At 45.2% G+C, this 12,598-nt stretch overlaps 1 protein-coding gene and 1 long non-coding RNA gene across 5 annotated transcripts in view; both read left to right on the plus strand.

The window, feature by feature from the left end:
* Positions 1 to 12,598, plus strand: part of LOC307224719 — a 215,602-nt gene that overhangs the window by 66,676 nt on the left and 136,328 nt on the right. The window lies entirely within an intron of this gene.
* The window catches only part of HMG20A (high mobility group 20A), a 65,184-nt gene continuing 52,694 nt past the window's right edge, over positions 109 to 12,598 (plus strand). For 3 of the 4 annotated variants that reach the window (XM_079991710.1, XM_079991711.1, XM_079991712.1), the window contains exon 1: positions 122 to 248. The gene's annotated coding sequence lies outside the window, so the exon portion shown is untranslated. Of the gene's footprint in view, positions 249 to 12,598 lie in introns of all 4 variants that reach the window. The other variant, XM_079991714.1, reaches the window with a different exon arrangement.

Raw genomic sequence — 12,598 nt, forward strand, 5'->3', positions numbered from 1 at the left:
CGGAGGTTTGTTTCTCGAAGGAGGTTATAAAGGGGTGGGGAGAGCTTCTCCGTTGTCACAGGACAATGAATTGTGTGTGGAGGGGGGGGGAAAGAGAGCGCCCTCGCGGAAGGATACGCGGATAGGGCGGGGCTACGCGTCCTGCGTGTGAGGAGAGGGCGGAGAGAAGGATGGCGGAGGCCGAGTGGGGGTGACGGGGCAGCAGTCTCTCAAGGGGAGCCCCCCGCCCGCCCGCCACTCAGCGACAGGTCAGTGGGGGGGGGGCGAGGGCTGTCGGGTTGCAGCAGCCGCAGCAGCAGCAGCCGGCGGCGGCGGCGGCGCGGGAGGGGCGAGCGGGCCTCCGGCCAGGCTCCCCTCCAGAGGGTCTTCCTCCGCCCCGTCACCCCCTCCCTCCGCTTCCGCCCCGTGCCGCCTTCCGGCCCTCTCCAAGGGGGCGGCAGCGCGGGGCTGCGATGTCCCCCAAGTGGGCGCCTTGGCCCGGGGGCCTCGGGCGGAGAAGAGGGCGGCCGGGCCCGGGCTCTGCCGGGGGGCCTCTGGGGGAGCGGGAGGCCGAGCAAGGGGCGCCTTGGCTCTGGCGCCTCCTGCTCCTCGCCTTGTTCCGATGAGAACCCATCCATATTGTCTTAATGGCTCTGTGAAATGCACCTCGGCGTCCTTGTGCAGCTTCCCCCTCGCCTCAGCTCGGTCCCGCTTCTCCCCACTTATCCGCCCCGCCAACAACCCTGTGAGGTTGGTTAGGCAGAGGGAGGGGGGGGGGCTATGCTGCCTCCAGAGGCAGCATGACATGGTAAGGTGCCAAATTGAAAAGGGGAAATTGGGAGTGTGTTCTTGGCTCTTGCTTTGAATCCACAGCTTGAATTTTGCTACAGTTTTACCTGTTCTGCATATGACAGTGGGTGATGGACAGGTGGGTGTGACTTCAACCAAACAGTATGGGGAGGCATGGTGGAAGAGGTTTCCTGTTGCTGATTTATTGTAAAATAATACATTTTCAGTGGCACTATCTATGTAAGGTTTGTGGTTTCAAAGCTAGAAATATCAAAAGGCCCTTCCCTTTTTAATAATTCATTTTACTTTGTTGTTGGTGTTATTACATACTAAGACTTCAGCCTTCCTAAATTTAGTTTTTCTCTGGTTGTGTGCAAATAATAGCTTTTCAGAGACCGAACTGTATTGTGGAAAGCCCTTACCCATAATGCACATCATGGATGGTTTGGTCTGCCTGCAGAATAGATGCCACAAGTGCCACAGAAAGCAGGAGTCTGTGGAATGGATGAACCAGTGGGGGAAGGCCTCATGGTCCTGGGTTTGCTGTAGCCAAGCCTCCATTCCTTCTAGCATTGTCCTGTGCTTTGCTGCTGCCTGCTTTGTGGCTCAGAAGATTAGAGACAATATAAACTATATACAGTTGTACCTTGGTTCTCAAACGTAATCCATTCTGGAAGTCCATTCAACTTCTGAAACGTTCGAAAACCAAGGCACGGTTTCCGATTGGCTGCAGAAGCTTCCTGCACTCAAGCAGAAGCCGTGTTGGATGTTCGGCTTCTGAAAAAAGGTTCGAAAACTTATTCCCCCATCTCCCGCAAAAGCCCACAGGAGGGAGAAGGGACGGACTCGGCCAGTCCGTCCCTTCTCCCTCCTTGGGGAAAAGCCCCCAAGAGCCGCGCTCTCTTTAAAGGCTGCGCGGCTCCTGCGGGCTTTTCTATGAGGTGGGGGAATTCTCCCACCTCCCGCAGAAGCCGTGCGCTCTTTAAAGGGGCTGCATGGCTTCTGCTGGCTTTTCTAGGAGAAGCCCACAGAAGCCGTGTGCTCTTTAAAGGGGCTGCACGGCTTCTGCTGGCTTTTCGACCCAGCTTGTGGTGCTGGCGATGGGGGGAAGCACTGCTTTCCCCCACCGCCAGCCTCAAAGCCGGGTCGGAGAGTAGCGGGAAGGCGTTGCGTGCCTTCCCGCTGCCCCCCGATCCTCTGGGGCTGGCGATGGGGGGAAGCGCTGCTTTCCCCCACCGCCAGCCTCAAAGCCAGGTCGGAGAGTAGCGGGAACGCGTTGCGCGCTTTCCCGCTGCCCCCCCTGATCCTCTGGGGCTGGCAATGGGGGGAAGCGCTGCTTTCCCCCACCACCAGCCTCAAAGCGCAGACTCTTCTGGCTTCAGCGAAAGCAACGCGAAGCTTCCGGAGCGCAGGCTTCCTAGGCTTCTTGTTGCTATCGCTGAAGCCAAGGAGTCTGCATTCGCTCCATAGACGCACACACATTTCCCCTTCATTTTTGGAGGGGAAAAAGTGAGTCCTATAGGGCGAAAAATACGGTAAATGGGAACCTTAGGAAGCCCTTTGTTGAAGGCTCCTTGGGGCCAAAGAGCAACCTCCAAGCATCAGCCGTTGGAAACCATTGACATAGGACCGCAACCATCCCAAAGTGCCACCCATCCCTGACTCGGACAGCCACTCCTGACATGGTTGATGATATTGAAAGCTGCTAAAAGGTTGCAGAGAATTAACAGGGACACATTTCCCCTGTCTCTCTCCCAACAGATTGCCCCTACAGGGCAATCAAAGCCGCTTCTGTGCCAGAAGCAGGTCCAAACCTGTATTGAAATGGATCTAGAGAAACAGTTTTCTCCAAGAGCACCTGGATCTGGTCTGCAAATTTGTCTAATCTTTTTAAAAACTCTGAATTAAGGACCATATTGTGCTAGTTTTGGTTTGGTATGAAAAAAAAGGAACCATAGGATAGGCTCTTTGAGTGGACCATTGTAAAATGTTCATTTTTTTTCGCTTAATCTGCCATGGCATATTCTGAGCCAGTAAATACTGTGTCACATTGTACATTAAGAAATCCTGTTATACTGAAATGGATAATAGCCGGCCTATCAAGATCATCGTTTTTGACACAGATTGGCAGCACTTTTCCAGGGTTTTAGGTGAGTCTTTCAGTAGTACCTGGGGTTGATGGGGACTGAACTTGGGGACTGAACTTGTGACCTTCTGCAATGTTTCCCCTATTTATGTTGTGTTACACTCCTAAACCTGGAACAGTAGAACTGTACAGGGCTGTTCAAAATCTGAGAGTACAGAGCTGGGGTCAGAAAAAGGAGGAAAAAAACCTGTGTTTTAGTATGATGAGCTTTCATCAAGTGTAGCTAAATGCTGCCAGAGCAAAGTTGGATGCTGATGATTATTTTTGTACAAGTACTAGAATTTTATTTTTGCAGATTTCTTCAGTTTAGACAGCTTAATTCCCTTGGTTTACTTTCAAATCCTTAGGTCCCCAATGGTATGTCAGTTTTTTGTCTCACAAAGCTGTTTATCCATGATTTGCTGGATATCAGTAAATGCAGCTGGACAATTTTTTTTCTACATTACTAGGCTGGCAGATTTGAGTTTCCTTGTTGAACAATATTGCAGTGAAAAGTGGTGTGGATGGCAACAGCATCAACAAGAAGCAACAACCCCTTCCCATCCCTTCTCACTGCAATAAAACAAGGTTTAACAGTTTGGACTAATTCCTTTAAAGGCTGGAGTGGTGTTCTTAAAATGCATGAATGTTTGTGAGAAAACTTCAGGTCAATCTAACATAAAGTGAGGATTAATGTAGGCTTGTGAGAATTCTCCTATGAACATGTTTTAACAGACTGAAAAGAATTCACTTTTGAATCACGCCTTAGTACCATGTTCTGAGAATGAAAGGATGATGATACGTTAAGTGATCTTGGGAATTTTTCAAGGGTCAATTGGATATTCTAATCTGAACTAGAATAGTGAGCACAGAAGCAAAGGGTGTATTAAATATGTGATCTTGTAAATGACCCTTTGAAAAGTTCTTGGCTGAGCTAGCCTCTTTTTTTTTTTATAAAATTTTTATTAGGTTTTCACATTTTATAAAACAAAAACAAAAACAAAACATATTGTCAGAGTAAGTACTCTGACACACATATATTTTTAAACTCTTATTTTCATTACCCCCTTTCCCTGACTTCCCCCCACCCCCTCTTCATACATCCCAATTCCAAAAATTAGTTCAACAAGTTCTTATCTCCCATCTTTAACATATTATTGTTATTTTTAAACTTAATCCTTTTTACTTATCCAAATTTAATTTATCCAATTCTCTTTTAAACATTAAATCTTTTTTTTTCTAAGGTCGACCTAATTACCCTTCCATGAATTTCTCCCTTTGTATTTTTGTTAATTATATGTCATAATGGCCAAATACAAAAATCATAAAATTTTGAAATTCTGTTCTCCCCTCCCTCCCTACCCCAGTTTCCATCCCTTCCCAAGCAATTATCCTAGCCCGGATTCCTCACATCAGAGGCCTTCAAGTCTCTGTCAGTCTCTCTCTGCCGATTTTGTTGGTAGCCCTTTTTGTTGGTCCTCAGGTCTCGAAGGAATTCTATCTCAGTCACATCATATTTTCTTCCATCCAAGATACTTAATAGCAGTTGCTGCAAAAAGTCAGTTGATCTCCCATACTCAAGGAGGAAGTCCCAATCATGTTTCTTTACTCTTCTGAATTCCAATATTACAAGTGCTCCCGGGACTTCCTCCTTCATCTTTCTCATCTTTCGCAGATTTGTAATCCAAAGATCTTCTTCTTTATTTCCTGACAATATGGGCTTCTGATTGATATTTCCCTGCACTTTTTCCATTCCTTCTTTTCTCTCCACCGGTTCCAAAAAAGTTTTTTCTGGTTCAGCTGCAGATTCCTTATCAGGCAAATCCTTTATGCATTCAGCAGAGTCGTTTGTTTCGGAATTCAAGGTCATAAGTTCTTTGTTCATAGCCGTACTCTGCTCTTGCAGGATTCCCACGAGAAAAAACATTCTTTCTATCTCTACCAGTAATTTTCCCTCTGCAGCCATTGTAATGTCTCTAGTTCCCCCTAGGGGGATTACAGTTGCTTGATAGTCCTTTTCCAACAGCCCGTTACTTTGTTGTTTATGACTACGTTGTTTCCAGCCACCTCAGTTCAAAAGCAACACTTGTAGTTCAGAAAGTTATTAAATAACAAAGTTCTTAAATTTTAGCCGCCCGTTTGACAGCTCCTTTGACAGCTGTCAAACTCCTTGTTCTTTTTCCTCCGGCTCACACACAGGACGCTCCCAGGTTCGGGAGGGGGGGGGGTTACACAAAAGCTTCCAAAACTCCTCACTTTCTCTCCAGCACAAAGACTTCTTCTGTCAAACTCATGGAAATATTTTTTATCTAACACCAAAAACAGTACTCTCCACCTTAGTCCACCGATCCTTGCTTTAGATCGTTTGTAGATAGGGGGGTGCGGACTTCCCTTTAGCACATCCCCCGGTTGTACCGAATTCAAAGATATAGATTTTAAAGTCCAAATTCCATTCTACTCACGGGTTATTTGTTTCCAGTCCAAATTTTGGGAAAAAAGTCAGTGCTGTCCGGCCATGGCACGCGGCTTCGCTCCACTGAAGTAGCGGTCTACTCTCAGCATCACGCCGCTCCCGTACCCTCTCCGTAGCCTTTGAAAAGGCTCTTCGTGGGTCAGGCAGGGCGCTTAAAGGTGCCCACCGAGTCACCAAGTCCGCAGGCTTCCGCGCCTGCGGTTTCTGAGGGTCCCCGCGTCGCCGGCGTGGTAGGACCCGTCTTCAGCAGAGCCGATTCCCATCGGAGCTCGGAGGGAATCCGCCATTAGCCGATCGCGCTAACCCGGAAGGCTGAGCTAGCCTCTTGGGTCTCCTAATTGGGCCTTGTAGTATAAAGAATGGAATTTAAAGTGTCATCCACTGTGATTCTAATATTTTCTTCTGAGCAGCTGCCACTGTTCCATCTTCCTCACCCTTTTGCCCCATAATTTGCTTCAGCTCACTTCCAAGTATTGCCACATGTCTTGCAGTCACCCGCATGATGTTTGGGAGGGTGCTACTATCTCTAGGTCTTTCCAGAGAGCCATAACTGATAAAGGCTAACTTCAAGAGTTCTGCTTCCTGCCCACTTCACTCCCTTGAGCGTGCATCAAAAGCTCCATGTAGTAGAATCTTAGAAGTTTGAATGCTAGCAGTGTAAATGTGTGCTGTTCAAAGTTTATATATTCAAGTAAACATAACACAGAACATATTATAAACACTGATCCCAATCCAATGTTTTCTCAGCTATACTACTGTGGAATATTTCCTCCTCCCCCTCCCCCTGGCACCCTGTTCTATTGCTGAAGTGAAAAAAAAAAACTTAGAAGGAACCAGCTCCTCAGCTACCATATTTTTCGCCCTATAGGACGCACGGCCCATAGGACGCACCTAGAAGCCCGAGCTTCCCCCGACCCCAGCCCCCAGAACAGGCAGCTCTCCGCAAGCCGTGGGAGCCCAGCGCGAAGTCGCGCCGGGCTCCCACGGCTTGCGGAGAGCTGCGCGAAGCCCGCTCTGGGAGCATGCGGGGCTGGGGGTGAGGGAAGCCCGCCCCCAGCCTCCAAACCACGTCGGGAGAGCTTGCGGGGCTGGTGGCAGGGAGAAGCAGGCTTCTCCCCGCCGCCAGCCTCCAAACCAAGCCGCCCCGCTGTCCCCCGAGCTTGCGGGGATGGCGGTGGGGCTCTCCAGGCTTCAGCGAAAGCCTGCATTCTCCCCATAGGACGCACACACATTTCCCCTTCATTTTTGGAGGGGAAAAAGTGCGTCCTATAGGGTGAAAAATACAGTATCTCTTTGAAATACATTAACAACTTGGGGGGTAGTTTGATCTGTGCATGCACAGATTGAAAGTACTTGCATTGAATGTGATGTGTGATTGAAATTCCATGAGCATACATTGCTGGCCTGTGCATAATGCATGGTGCATTCTCCATACTCCCCTCCCCAGCTGAAGCTAAGGCATGCATAAGGACAATTTGTGCTTATTGTAGCCGAGTCACATGAGTGATTTTGCTATAAACATCCCACATAACATAACAACCACCACCTTTATTTTCCTTCTCCTCTCTCCCAAATGATTTGTACCACCTCAAACTGTCAACCCTTATCCTTATCTCACTGTCCCTTTGATGCTGATGCCTGGTAGTGCTGATTAGAGGAACGTACCATTGGCCGATGGGCTCTTCTGCAGGAGAGCTGTGATCTCTTCCTGAATGGGTGCGAAGCTAATGCTGGCAGAGGGCCCTGTGATGGAGCATTATGTGGTGGAGAGGAACTGCTGGATCCTAAATTGCCCCAGTTTGTGGAGAAAGGTCCAGTCTGGGCTTGGAGCTGGTGTGGCATGATCCCTACAAAGCTGCCGCTCACTTTCTGCCCTGACGGATAGGAGCTGGCAGGGCTTCTTATGTGCTGGTGGCTTTGCCACTTCTGTTGTCCCCAGCCACTCATTAGGATTGATTTGCCCACCTACAATGTCCCATTGAACTCAGGTGGACATGGCATAGGAATGCTCTGTAAAACTGGCAACTGGTAACGTTCTACAGTCACTTTGTGCTTTAGTTTGTATGTATTTATTAAAATGTTCTGATTTTAGGAGGAATTGGTGGCTATAATCTGGGCAAAGAAAATGGAAGTTGAACCATTACACCACACTGACTCACTGGCGAGAATCTTTTTCTTTCAGTTTGCAAAGTCACAGCTTCTGTGACAGGTGAACCTGACAGTTGAAGATGTAGCCTGAAAGAGCAGCTGTAAAGGTAGTAGGCACCCTATACAGTAGTGGCAGAAGTGTTTTCAGTGATGAAACAATGCAAACATGGTAGTCTGAATCAAACCTAACAGTTCCTCTTTCTTATTTTGTCTAGTTTAGCAGGTCATCTGCAAGTACTAGTACTGTTTTGTCTTTCTTTCTTTTTTAAAGGCTATTGCTTTTGAGGATAAATACACTGTTAAATTGTTGATATGTGTTTGACAGATTAGATACTGATCCTCTGGGAGGAAGAAATACCTTGCTTTCCAGACAAAGCCTTGATACATGTTGTTATATATGCAAATATCTTACAAGTTGAAAACAGTGTGTGCTGTTCTTGAAGGCTAATGCCATTGATATAGAAGAATAGCATTATAATTGCTGTCTAGTTTTGTTGGTTTTAACCATTCAACAATAGCAACTATCTGAAGGGATGAGAAATCTCCCCACTTTCCTTCTTTCCAAATGGAGGCTAGGAACACTGTCTGGAGCAGATGATTCTGAATTGTGTGCTTGTTCTTCTGCATGGTCTTTCATGTTTTCAGGTAATTAGGTTAATAATAATAATTTATTTATTTATTTATTTATTTATTTATTTATACTCCGCTCATCTGGCTGGATTTCCCCAGCTACTCTGGGAGGCTTCCAACAAAATATTAAAAATACAATAAAACATCAGACATTAAAAACAGGGCTGCCTTCAGATGTCTTTTAAAAGTCAGATAGTTGTTTATTTCCTTGACGTCTGATGGGAGGGCATTCCACAGGGCGGACGCCACCACCGAGAAGGCCCCCTGCCTGGTTCCCTGCAACCTCACTTCTCGGAGTGAGGGAACCGCCAGAAGGCCCTCAGAGCTGGACCTCAGTGTCCGGACTGAACGATGGGAGTGGAGATGCTTCTTCAGGTATACAATTTATAGAATTGTAGAGTTGGAAAGGACCACGAGGGCCATCTAGTCCATCTCCCTGTAATGCAGGAATTTTTTTGCCCAATTTGGGGCTCTAACCCATGACCCTGAAGTTCAGCATCTCATGTTCTACCAACTGAGATATCGCGGTGCAAGTTTTAATGCTGTATTTTCATTTAGTGGAGTGTCAGTGATAGAATCATAGAATTTTAGAGTTGGAAGGCACCACACGGGTCATCTAGTCCAACCCCCTGCAGTTTAGGACTCTTTTGCTCAACATGGGGCTCAAACCCATGACCCTGACATTAAGAGTCAACTGAGCTATTCCAGTGAGCCATATAATTTTCAAGTAAAGCAACATTTGCTTGCAAGAAGGAAGGTGTTGTTACTGTACTCTATACTTGTGCAGTGGAACCTCGGGTTACAGATGCTTCAGGTTACAGATTCCGCTAACCCAGAAATATTACCTCGGGTTAAGAACTTTGCTTCAGGATGAGAACAGAAATCGTGCTCCGGCGGCGCGGCGGCATCAGGAGGCGCCATTAGCTAAAGTGGTGCTTCAGGTTAAGAACAGTTTCAGGTTAAGAACGGACCTCCGGAACAAATTAAGTACTTAACCTGAGGTACCACTGTATTCTGTACTGTTTATTACAAAACAGATAATTGAACTTATATTTATTTCATCTGCCACTTAAGAGTTTTTAAGGAATGTTAATTTTCTTTTCTTTTTTTGGCGAGTGGGTGGGGAGAATTCTCAAAGTTTATGTAATTCTCGTAGCCACTTGTAGAGTTTCTGAAATTCTGTTCTGAGAGCCTATTCCAGCAAAGCAATTATCAAGGGACCTATTATAAGGATATGTTTATTAGAAAGGTTTCAAATCATACAGAAAATAACACGATTGTAGGAAAACCTTTCAACTTGTTCCCTGAGCTTAGGTGCACTGCTGTGAGCTGGAAGAGCATTGTGGGTATTGATATGCAAATAAAGAATGGATTTGAAGCCTTCTAATAGACAGAGTGGGTGGATGATGGAAACTTCAAATGCCAAGAAAATCATTTAGTACATATTCTATACTGTAGCACATTATCTTTTAAGGTTCAGTATTGTTGATTGAGTAGACACTTTCTAGAGGCCCACCTCTTTTAGATCCCCAAGTAACTGTAGTAATGTGAAGATCACAGTGTATAATGTAACTCGTTTTGTTTACATAGAGTGGCTGTAGGTTTTTTGAAGGTGACATGTACCACCCTCCATATACCACAAATTGCAAAAAGTACCAAATAAATTCTCTACACAAAGTTGCTCACAAATTTATAAAGATACAGGTTTGGGTGAACTGCCCCCTCTAATTGAGTAAAAGAGGTTTAGTTTTTACATTTGGTAGAATGAAACTGCAGTCACAACTCTTCTAGACTGCTTTTCCACTTCTGTGTTTTAAATAATTTTTCTTTTGTGCACAGCATTTACCGTATTTCATCTTCAGCTAGATCCTCCACCTGAGTAAGATTGTCTTCCATAAACATGGTTTTAAGAAAGAGTCCGAAAGTGACTGGAGGCGGGAGTTGATCACGGTGTGGATTTGCCAAGTGTGCCTTCCTCTTAGCACGTTTCTTCCTTGCGTCCTGAGTTCGAGTGTCTTCACAGTTCATGGCACTTTTGGTAAAGGCTGTTCTCCAATTGGAGTGCTTGCAGGCAAGTGTTTCCCAATTGTTGGTGTTTATACTACATTTTTAAAGATTTGCCTTGAGACAGTCTTTAAACCTCTTTTGTTGACCACCAGCATTATGCTTTCCATTTTTAAGTTTGGAATAGAGTAGTTGCTTTGGAAGACGATCATCAGGCATCCACACAACGTGACCAGTCCAACGAAGTTGATGTTGAAGAATCACTGGTGATCTTTGCTTCTTCCAGTATACTGGTATTAGTTCGCCTGTCTTCTCAAGTGAGGTGTAAATTTTTTTGGAGACATTGTTGATGGAATCTTTCAAGGAGTTGGAGATGGTGTTTATAAGTGGTTCATGTTTCACAAGCGTACAGTAAGGATGGTAGTACAATAGCTTTGTAAATAAGCATTTTGGTTTCCTTGCGAATATCCTGGTCCTCAAACTTTTCCAACGTTACACCATTGGGTTGGATTTGTGGCGCTGCAGAGGGGTTATTTTGTACTTGTTGGTGCAGTATTTTGGTTTTTGGGATGTTGAGCGATAGGCCAAGCTTTTTGTAAGCTTCTGCAAAGATATTTAATATGATGTATAGAGAGAGGAGTGTCCAGTCTTGTGAGACACAACTACAGTCTGAAGCCAGATGATCACCACATTTGTTGTTTGTGAGATGTGTTCCTTTGTTACAGAAAGTTGAGAGATGTTTTCTCTTTTAAATTCATTGTAAAATTCTGATTTTTTTTAAAGATGAAACATTACATTTTGGGATAAACTTTCAGCCTTATTTTAGAGTGGTTGCTAACTTCAGCGCCAGGTGCAAAGGTTAGCAAATGTCCCAACTTTTCCTATTGTTTCTATTCTACCCCCCCCCAACAATTCTGGGTCCATGCACTGTCATTCTTCAATGGGTTGATCATACAGAAAAGTAGTAAAATATTGTTGCTTCACTAGGACAGTGGATTTTTAAAAATACAGTGTTTTACAAACATGAAAGGAAAAAATGCCAGCAATGTGTTGGTCTGACCCAGGCTTCCCCAACCTGGATCTCTCCAGATATTTTGAATTACAAGTCCCAGCAGCCACAGCCAGCTTGGCTGTTCTGGCTGAGGCTGATGGGAGTTGTAGTCTAAAATATCTGAAGAGTTCTCAGTTGGGGGAGGCTGGTATAATCTTATTAGTCTGCGAATAACTATTTAAGGCTAACATGCTGCAGACTAGGCTTCTGCCATCACCTTTACAAGCAATACCATTCCCCCCCCCCCCTTCCCCTTTAACAAATTCTGAGAAGAGTTCTGTTGGTTGATTTTCGACTTTTAGCTGCTCCATGAAAGCAGCATTAAAATTTCCCTGAAATCTGAACAGATTTATGTGCTGAAATATTTCCTTAGTTTCCGGTGAGTCAGATGTGTTGATGAATGACCACGCAGCTGGGGAGAAAGCACTTCGTTGCCTCCAAGTGGAACATTGGTGATCAAGGGGAGGTGGGTGGCAGAGCAGCCTTAGCTATTATTGAGTGGCATTTTGGTGAGTCATGGACTTGAAACAATAACTCTGACTTTCCTGTTTCACCCAAATTCCACGTTGTCAGTGGTGCTTATGCTCCCAGCAAAAATGTTGACTCCATATGAGCTGAGGAAAGGTCATGGGTTTGGAGGAATGCCCTTTCTCACGGCTCTCATTCAGACAAAATGATACATGGATCCTGATACTGAGAGCATGGGACAGTGTGAGGGTTGTAGCCTGATAGACAATTCGTGGGAAACCTTTATTTCTAATAAACAAATAGAGACACAACTTTCTCTTACTTCTGGCAGCCAGGGGTGGAGGTAGAGAAGATGCAATAATTCTATAGATACAGAGAAAGCTATTCATTCTAATGAATAATTTGGTTTATAATTTTGTGGAAAACAAGTCATTTGGGAGTAGCATTTAAAGTGGTCACTTCAAGTGTTTAAATGTGGGTTGTCTGTAACAAAAAAAACCCCTTCCAAATAACCACATATATAGCTTGCCTTCAGTGGAAAGCCCATCTAGAGCTGGTGTACAAACCAGAATCCCAGAGCTGGCTATCCATAGTATCTCCATCTTGTCAGTAGTCTGTTGTCATTTATTAGCTCTTGTTCTGTCACCAGTTTAGGACATGCCCAGCCTCTCCAGATCAATATGTTAAAGAGAAATATAGCTAGGTATCATTGGTATACTTGTGACATCTTGCCCCAAATCTTCTAAGGACTACTCCCATTAGCTTCATATAGAAATCAGTCGCCACCCCAATCTCCACAGCTTGTGCAAGGTTCCAGGGGTTCCAGGGTTCGTGTTTCCTTTGGAAATATGGCACAGTGGAGACTGCAGTATCTTTAGGATATATGGTTTATTTACACAATTACTCAGGTTGTGTATGAGCGTACTTTGGA

The sequence above is a fragment of the Podarcis cretensis genome (genome assembly GCF_951804945.1).
Source record: "Podarcis cretensis genome assembly, chromosome: 9".
In the NCBI taxonomy this organism is placed as follows: domain Eukaryota; kingdom Metazoa; phylum Chordata; class Lepidosauria; order Squamata; family Lacertidae; genus Podarcis; species Podarcis cretensis.